Here is a 9,733-nt window from a genome sequence, read left to right as displayed (position 1 = left end):
CTCTTTGAGACTCGCCGAGTCCATGACTCAGAAACCAAAAATCGAATTTTGCAGGTTTGTTTCAGTTAATCAAGCAACAATTTACAGAAAACCAAGCTAGGCTCTGATACCACTGATGGGTTTTAGCCATAAGAACTTTCCTATGTGCGCATGCAAAACCCTAATGCTTGGATCTAGGCTTTCTAATAAACATGCTTTGAATCCAAGACTTCTAATTACTAATTAGGTTAAATAACAACATTGAAATAGATCTAGAATCATACCTTTGAGTTCCTTGTTGATCTTGAGGTCTTGGAGCTTCTAGAGTCACAAATGTCACTCCTCTAATGGCTTACAAACACCAAAGCAAGGAGGATGATTTGGGAGAGAGGAGAGGGGAGGAATCTCGACCAGAGGTTCCTTTCTTTTGGTCAAGTGTCGAATTCCATCAGCCATGGGGTCTATTTATACTTGTAGACTCCTTAAGGATTACAGATAAGTCCCTATCAGATAATCTTCTCTTAAGGCTATCCAAATTCATTCCTAGATAACTCTAATGGACGATTTTAGCTATCCTAATCCTCTTAGAATCCGTCCATAGTATATCCAAATGGATTTACAGTCTAAAGCTTAACTATCAAACAATTGACAGTTTATACCCCTTTATTTAATTAATCTCTTTAAGTCACCAAATTAATTCTAATTAATTCTATGACTTATATTAATCAAATAACAATTATATTATTCATTATATTATTCTTATAATATATTAATAATATTTACTCTCTCTTAATAAATCATCCTATCAAGTTGCTATGGTGAAGGCAACCCAAAAGGACCATGCACAACCGGGTCAAGTACTTGCCCAATATAGTTACAGCCTTAGACACTATTCCAACAATCTCAACTCAAAGAGGATGGATGTAGATGATCTTATACATCATTTTAGCATGTGGGGAGATTTCAAAGGCAACATCTATCAGGATGCATATGCTGCCATGATTATAGGGATGGATGCAAAGCTAGACAACCATGTAATCATTTAAATGCTCATCTTTCTTGTAATTCTCATGATTTTTATTGCTTTTCTAAAAAAAATGTATATTGTTATGTTTTTAGTTGGAGAATGTTTGACACACAACAATTGGATCTTCTAATCATTTCGATCAAGAAGCAAGTAAACCATGTGATAAGGTACAATATGCTAATGACTAGCCTTGTTATTGACCGATATTAGAAGTCATGTTATTCTACTTTTAGTTACCATTTTATATTTTTAGTTACAATTAATAACTAAAGTTTACTTTACAGGTTCAAATAGTGAAGAACCTCGTAAAAGCCATTTGAAGAAAAAGGTAGGGGATATACAAGAGAAATCACTTTCCTTTTGAATTTAGAATTCTAAAAATTGCCTTTTATTTATGTTATGAAGTTTAAACTGTCATCTAATTATACAAAAATATGCATAAAATTATCATTTTTTTTTAGTATGATTTCATTTAACAACTTATTATGAACCATGCATTTTGTTATTAGTAAGCCTATATGTTCGGTAGAAGTTAGTCGTTTGAATCTGCTTCATCTTGAACAAGAACTTGAACAAACTAAGGCACAAGTAAGTTAACATTGACTTTTCATCTGTGCCTTATTTCAAGATACTTATCTTTCCATAGCTTCTTTTTGTTAATGACGTTTAATTATTAAAGAATAATTTATGTAGGTTGCTTTATTGAGTGGTTTATTCAATGCTAATCATCTTGGGATTACTGGAGCTGCAAACTCAGGTTGCTTTATTTTCCTTATTTTAACATTTCGATTCTTTATAAAAGGGGAGAAAACTTAGTAAAGACGACAATGTTTATACAATTAGGAAGCAGGTCAAAGTTTACAAGATTATATGAAGTTCGGGGAAAATGTTCAACTGCAATGAATTGTATAGTTTTTTTTTTGTTACTTTTTTTATATTTAATGACTATGTGGTTTGACATTTAAACATATTTGACATTGATGTAAAATAGTGTAATTTTTATTCTTTTCTGTGGATTATATTTTAATTAGTTTTTTATTTTATATCATAGCTAAAAAATATATCACTGTTGGTAGTATAATTTTAGAATTACATTAGTATTTAATGGCACATAATATATGTCATAAAAACTTTAATTGTACTATGGCAATTAAAAAGTGTCACTAAAACAACATAAAAACTAAAATTGAATTAGTATTTACCGGCACAAATTAAATATGTGCCACAAACAAAAATTCTAGCGTGATAAATTAAAATATGTTACAAAATCCTTAAAAATTGCAGCGGCAAAAGAAATAAGTGCTACTAAAGGGTTTTAGTGGAAACATTTCTAATGTCACTTATTATGTGTGCAGCTCATTGTCACGGGACAACACAATCACCGTGTGCCACTTAGTGTAACTTCGACTAAGTCAGGCTACGACGCTTCTTTTGGATGTATAAACGACTAAGTAGCAAGAGAATAAAGGCTTCGAAGTTTCTACAAACGAAAGAAGACTTCTATTAGAGAGCACAAGAGAATACAAGAGAACTTCCAATGGTTTGGAGCAAATGAGCTCCTCCCTATTTATACTTGTCCTTCCCCCTCTTGGGAAGTTTCTAGATATTACTACATTAGTCCTATATTCTTGACTGATCTAGAATATTCTACCAAGTTACATATATTTACAAGTCTTCATGAAATGTTCTAAATCATTCTTTGATGTCCTAGAGAAATCTAGGACGTTCCAGGCTCTAATGTGTTATACTTGTAAGTTCTCCCCTTTTCTTGAGTACTCCGGAAGAGTCTAGAATCTCGATCGTGACACCCTCCCCCACTTAAGTTCTTGACGACCTCGTCAAGTCTTAGATATGTACTCCTCGATCTTGCTTCGGAACTGCCACAGATCTTGTTCTCGTTCCCAACTGGACTCGCTATCGGGTAGCCCCTTCCATCGAACATAATATTCTGTCCAATTGGGTAAGCCTCGTTTACGAACTGTTCTATCTGCTAGGATTTCATCCACCTCTTTGTCATATGAGACCACGTTTACTACTGGGGCTCGATGTGATTTGCTCCTCGATGGATCTTCTTCATCACGGTTGTAAGTCTTGAGAAGACTTACATGGAATACGGGATGGATCTTTAAGTAGGATGGTAATTCAAGCTTGTATGATCGGGTCCCAACCTTTTCGAGAACTTTGTATGGCCCCTCGTATCTTCGTGTTAAGCCTTTGTGTACCTTTTGGGTGGATTTGAACATCCTTTGTGGGAGTTTTACCATCACCTCGTCCCCTACTATGAACTCTCTTGGCTGCCTCTTTTCGTCCGCCCATTTCTTCATTCGCTTGGCTGCCTTGTGTAAGTAGGACTTTGCTATGTCGAGTTCCTCGTCCCATGCTTTGACAAACTTGTACGCAGGTGGGCTTGATCCTTTGTAACCGTTTATTAGCTCTTAGGGCGTCAATGGTTGTTGGCCTATTACAATCTCGAAAGGACTCTTCCCCGTAGCCTCACTCTGTTGTAAGTTATATGAAAATTGGGCCACATCAATTAGCTTGGCCCAATCCCGTTGGCTTGCACTGACAAAGTGCCTCAAATAAATCTCGAGCAAGTGATTCACCCTTTCAGTTTGGCCATCGTTTTGAGGGTGGAAACTAGTCGAGAAGTGGAGTTCTGATCCCATTAGCTTAAATAGCTCCCTCCAAAACTTCCCTGTAAAGCGGGGATCTCTATCACTTATAATGCTTCGAGGAAGTCCCCAATACTTCACGACATGCTTGAAGAATAGTCGCCCTACTTCTTCAGCTGTGCAATCCCGAGGGGCTGGAATAAACGTTCCATATTTGGAGAATCGATCTACAATCACCATTATTGATCCGCACCCTTCAGACGTCGGTAATGCTGAAATAAAATCCATCGATATGCTTTCCCATGGTTTTTTGGGGATCGGTAGTGGTTCCAATAATCCCGCCGGTTTGGCCTGCTCGACCTTATCTTGTTGACAAATAAGGCAAGTCCTCACATAGGCGTCAATGTCACTTCGCATATTGGGCCAATAATAGGATCGTTCTATAATGGTTTTCGTACGATGAGTCCTTGGATGTCCAGCCCATTTGGAATCATGACATTCCTTTAGGATTTCTCTTCTCAAGTTGTTCCATCTTGGGACATACATTCGATTTCCGACCGTGAATAATAATCCGCCTTCGACCCAAAATTTTCTAGTCTTGCCTTCTCTTGCCATTTCCATTAAGTTCTTCGTTAACGGATCTTGATTTAGCCCTTCCTTGATCCGGTCAGCAAAATCGCATGTTATTCGAGAGAGGGTTGCTAGTTCGGCCTTTCGACTCAGGGCATCCGCAATTACATTGGTTTTTCCCGGCTTATATTCCATGACATAATCGAATTCTGCTAAGAAATCTTGCCAACGAGCTTGCTTAGGACTTATCTTCTTCTGATTTTGGAAGTAACTAGTCGCCACATTGTCGGTTTGGATAACGAACTGGCTCCCAAGCAAATAGTGTCTCCATACTCGAAGGCAATGTACGATTGCTGTCATTTCTTTGTCGTGTACCGGGTATCTCCGTTCTGTATCATTTAGTTTCCGGCTTTCGTAGGCCACTGGATGGTCATCTTGTAATAATACTCCTCCAATTGCGAAGTCTGACGCATCCGTTTGCACCTGGAATGGTTTCGTGTAGTCTGGTAGCTTTAAGACCGGTTCCTCCGTGACAGCTTTCTTTAGAAGATCAAATGTCATTTGACACTTCTCAGTCCATTCCCACGAAACTTTCTTTTTTAGAAGGTCGGTGAAAGGAGTGGCTTTAGCTGAGTATCCGGATATGAATCTTCGATAGTAGTTTATAAGGCCTAGGAACGATCGTAGTTCAGAAACGTTCTTTGGTGGCTCCCATTCTTGGATTGCTCGTATCTTGTTGCTATCCATATGGATCTTCCCATCAACGATCCTATGCCCTAGGAACGTTACTTCTGGTTGGGCAAAGGAGCACTTTTCTATCTTTACGTATAATTGGTTTTCCCTGAGTGTTTGGAAGACTAACCGCAAGTGTTCAACGTGCTCTCCTAATGACTCAGAGTAAACTACTATGTCGTCTAAGTACACCACTACGAATTTGTCCAAGAATGGGTGGAATATCTTATTCATTAAAGTGCAGAATGTGGCAGGGGCATTCGTCAATCCAAAAGGCATGACTAAGAATTCGTAGGAGCCATACCTTGTCACACACGTCGTCTTTGGTTCGTCCCCTGCTGCTATGCGTACTTGCCAATAACCCGACCTTAAGTCCAGCTTTGTGAACCATCGTGCACTCCCGAGTCGGTCAAATAGATCAGCTACCAGTGGGATAGGGTACTTGTTCTTTATTGTTACTTTGTTTAGGGCCCGGTAGTCTATGCACATTCTTAGACTTCCGTCATGTTTCTTCTGGAACAAGACTGGGGCACCGAATGGGGCTTTTGAAGGGCGGATGAATCCGGAATCTAGTAGCTCTTTCAATTGTCTTCTTAGCTCTTCCAACTCCGGTGGATCCATTCTATAAGGACACATCGCGGGTGGCTTAGCTCCGGGCTCGAGTTCTATCTCGTGATCCACTTCCCTTCTCGGTGGTAACTTCTTTGGTAACTCTGGCGGCATCACGTCTTTGAATTCTTCTAGTACTTTTTTCACTATCTCTAGCATCTCTTCATTTAAAGGGGTGGTTTTTTGTTTTAAGGTTGCTAAGTAGGTCAGTTCTCCCTTCTTTAGTCCCTTGTTGAGCTGCATGGCCGACAGGATTCGGGACTCTGTTTTGCTTCTTTCCAAGGGTACGATGTGTATCGTTGAACCCTTGGTGATACGCATGGTTTGATCTTCGAACGAGAAAGGGCGTACCTGGTCAAAGAACTCCATCCCCAAGACCATGCAATAATCATCCATGGGTACTACGGTTAGATCGATAGGACCCTTCCATCCTCTGATCTCGATAACTACCCCATAAGCGACTCCAAGAATAGGCTCGGAAGGAGAGTTGACAGCTTTCAACCAGCCTATTTATTTGGTGTATTGAATGTTCATCTTTTCAGCTTCATTTTTAGAAACGAAATTATGGGACGCACCTGTGTCTACTAAGGCTTTAGTGACTTTCTCGTTTATACTAACTTCCACAAACATGAGTCCTCTTTCCTTCTTCGAGTGGGGCTCTTCTTTTGCCACCGAATTGAGACGTTGCATTGAGCCTAGTTGTGCCTCGTCTCTCTCTTCCTTTTCTTCTTCAAAGACCATCGCATTGAAGCTTTTCTTCTTAGGACAATCTTTGATTAAGTGAGGGCCATCACATAAGTAGCACTTGACTTCCCTTCGAGGTCCCCCTTCAATCGCCTTCCCCTTGAAAGTTGATGGTCTCCCAGCGGGTTTATCATCCTTCTGTTGCGGCCTAGTTGTCGGTCTCTCTCCCCCACTAGGTTTCCTAATCGGGGTATCTCTTCGGAAGTCCATAAGGTCTTCCGCTACTGCTATAGCTTCATCAACATCTTGGACGTTCCTCCTCTTGATCTCGTTGTAAGCCCAAGATTGTAGTCCATCTTGGAAGTAAAATAACTTGTCTTTCTCCTGTAAGTCGGGTAACTCCAACATCAAGGCGGTGAACTCTGCTACGTAATCTTTGATAGATCCGACATGTTTCAATCCTCGGAATTTCTTCATGGCAACGTCTTCAGCATTATGGGGACAAAATTGTTTCTTGAGTTGTCTCTTAAACTCGTCCCACGTGTCTATGACATACAAGCCCTTTTCAATGTCACCGTGCTTCCGCCTCCACCATAGTGTCGCGTTTTCATTCAAATAAAGAACAGCCGTGTCTATTTTGTACTTGTCGTCCTTTACTCCGACGGCATTAAAATAACATTCTAGGGACCAGAAAAATTCTTCTAGTAGTTTAGGATCACGCTTACCTCCATATTTCGAGGGCTTAGGTGCTTCTGTGTGTGGCGTCATTTTCGTGACAGATCCTCCGGCTATCGCTGCTTTGCATAGCTTCACTTCATCTTCTAAAGCGCTTATCTTTTCGCGAAACTCATTCCGCAAGGTGTTGACAAGTCCGAGGACTTCTTCCTTGATGACACCGATGGTCTCCTTCAATCCATCGCTCGTGTCACTTATCTCCGCAACGAACTGATCAACGGTATCCTTCCATTCAAGGATCTCCCCGACGTTGATCTCCGTCCTTGTAAGCTTGGTTTCTAAGCTTGCCAAGGCATCTATCGATTGGTCCCTCTTCTTGGACTTTCTTCCTCTCTCTTCGACAACAGGGGGTAGGTTAGCTACTTCGCTACTTCCTGCTTCCGTAGTCATGATCTCTTGCTTGTACGAACCTGGCTCTGATACCACGTGTCACGGGACAACACAATCACCGTGTGCCACTTAGTGTAACTTCGACTAAGTCAGGCTACGACGCTTCTTTTGGATGTATAAACGACTAAGTAGCAAGAGAATAAAGGCTTCGAAGTTTCTACAAACGAAAGAAGACTTCTATTAGAGAGCACAAGAGAATACAAGAGAACTTCCAATGGTTTGGAGCAAATGAGCTCCTCCCTATTTATACTTGTCCTTCCCCCTCTTGGGAAGTTTCTAGATATTACTACATTAGTCCTATATTCTTGACTAATCTAGAATTTACATATATTTACAAGTCTTCATGAAATGTTCTAAATCATTCTTTGATGTCCTAGAGAAATCTAGGACGTTCCAGGCTCTAATGTGTTATACTTGTAAGTTCTCCCCTTTTCTTGAGTACTCCGGAAGAGTCTAGAATCTCGATCGTGACATCATTCTCTGAAAAGCCTTTAGTGGCTTATTTTGTGGTTTTTAGTGACACTAAATGATATATTTTTTGTAGTGTCTAATAGGAAATTTGTGATTTTATTCCTTATATAGTTATAGTTAGTTATAGTTAGGCAGTTACTTTCATCAGGTAACTTTTAGGAAAAATGTGGTACCAGGTATGTCAAATTGGCATAGTTGTTGTCATAAAACATAAATAAACATTAAATAATTATTACATAAATGTCCTAAGGCCACATTTAGTGAAATATTCCAACACATTTATCGTTTGTCCAAGTGTTGTTATAACCTAATAATATGGCGTCACCTTCAAGTGCCTGAGTTTCTTCTAAGATCTATGTAAGCAACACGAGAATGTTCTTTGACGGTTTAGCGTCGTAGAGGGCATCTAAGATGCCATATTTGACAACTTGAAGTTGATTGATATTTCCTCCTTTGCAGATACAGATCTTTGTTTTGAGAAAGTTTCCGTCAAACATGCAATATCTTCGCCTCTACTTGTCTATTTATTGTCGAGTTTACGCCAATCTCTTATGTATTCTATAAATTGCATATATAGTTTATAATTCAATCAAAGTCTGGTCATTCTTAGTTTAACAAACGAAATTTAAATGAATAAATATAGACCAAATACGCCTGATCATATGGGCGAAAAGGTTTTAGTGGTTGGAAGTTGGAACTCCTAATAAATGGTTAAAGGCACTTTTCTCACCCATTGGTCTCTTGTTGCATATACCTTCAATTTTTTCACTTTCCTCTAACTTTGATCCTTTTCCGACTTTTAAATATTTAGTTTGAATTTTAATTCATATGATTTTTCCTTGATTTTCAAAAAAACATATGCTTAAATAGCTTCTTAATTTTAGTGAATTGGTGTCAATTGTCAATTTTTTAGAATTTGTTAAAAAAATTCAAATTTAGCTCCATCATATATGAAATGTTGATTTATAAATCTTCAAAAGACATCTTAGAGTTGAATAAACATTTTCCTATTTGAATTCTTGAATAGAGTTTGTTGCTTACTTTCATTTTGAGTCACCTATATAGACAAAAAGTGAAACTAGGTGTACGTAACTGTTTATAAGAGAATGATACATTGGTAAAGTGATACAAAACACTATTAGAAAACATTGATATTTCTGACAAAAAATTAGCCATGGAAAAAATCCTACAGAAATACCTATAGAAAACGAACGCAAATTCGGTCATCCATCACCGAAAATTGTCATAAAACCCATCGCTAAGAGTTTTTTTTTTTTTTCGGTAATCTGAGGCTATGTGTTTCCGTTGGTAATCATGGTAAAATGGTTGAAATCGTCACTAAAAACTATCTGTCCGTGACAAACTTGTCCGTGATAGTCATTCCAACGAATTTGGATGTCGTAAATAAGTCATTTTTCTAGTAGCTAGTATAGTGTTGCTTCTATTTAAATATTTTCATTTCATTGGTTCGTCCTTTTGTATGGATGTAAGACATTCTGTTATCTGGAGTCAAGACATGTTATTAATTTAGGATTTGCGTCTTATCTTTGCTTAATTAGCATTGAACTTAGCATTTTTTTTCGGTGTATTTTTTATATTATAAATGAGTATCAAATAACGACTAAAGATGAACTAAACATCCATAACTTTGGAGTGGGCAAATTGAGTGGAGAAGATGTCCATTAGTGTTTAAACCCCCTGTTATCTATATTTTTATTTGTTCCTTTATACTTTCCCTTGGCCTAGCTCCTTGCTTAGGCGAGGTTATTTGTTTTTTTCTTATTTTTTTCTTTAATACAAGTATTTGTTGGTTCCAAAAAAAAATCAATAACTAAAGTACTTATTAAATATGCAATTATATGATACGATAAATTGTTGTGTTACAAATCAAAACTATATTTCATTAACAAAATGCATTTCCACA

General features: G+C 38.2%; 1 long non-coding RNA gene across 2 annotated transcripts; it reads left to right on the top strand.

The window, feature by feature from the left end:
- The first annotated feature begins 879 nt into the window (after window positions 1-879).
- On the top strand, window positions 880-1,935 carry LOC111884739 (uncharacterized). 2 transcript variants are annotated; one of them, XR_002847882.3, is made up of 6 exons: window positions 880-1,013; window positions 1,099-1,173; window positions 1,291-1,334; window positions 1,516-1,594; window positions 1,700-1,763; window positions 1,850-1,935. It is a non-coding gene; the product is annotated as an uncharacterized LOC111884739 (long non-coding RNA). The 2 variants fall into 2 exon arrangements; XR_008231603.1 differs by having other exon boundaries at window positions 1,291-1,594.
- Window positions 1,936-9,733: the final 7,798 nt, after the last annotated feature.

This window comes from Lactuca sativa, chromosome 4, assembly GCF_002870075.4.
Source record: "Lactuca sativa cultivar Salinas chromosome 4, Lsat_Salinas_v11, whole genome shotgun sequence".
Lineage (NCBI taxonomy): Eukaryota > Viridiplantae > Streptophyta > Magnoliopsida > Asterales > Asteraceae > Lactuca > Lactuca sativa.
The sequence above is the reverse complement of the archived record's forward strand: the minus strand, read 5'-3'. Positions and strand labels throughout refer to the sequence as shown.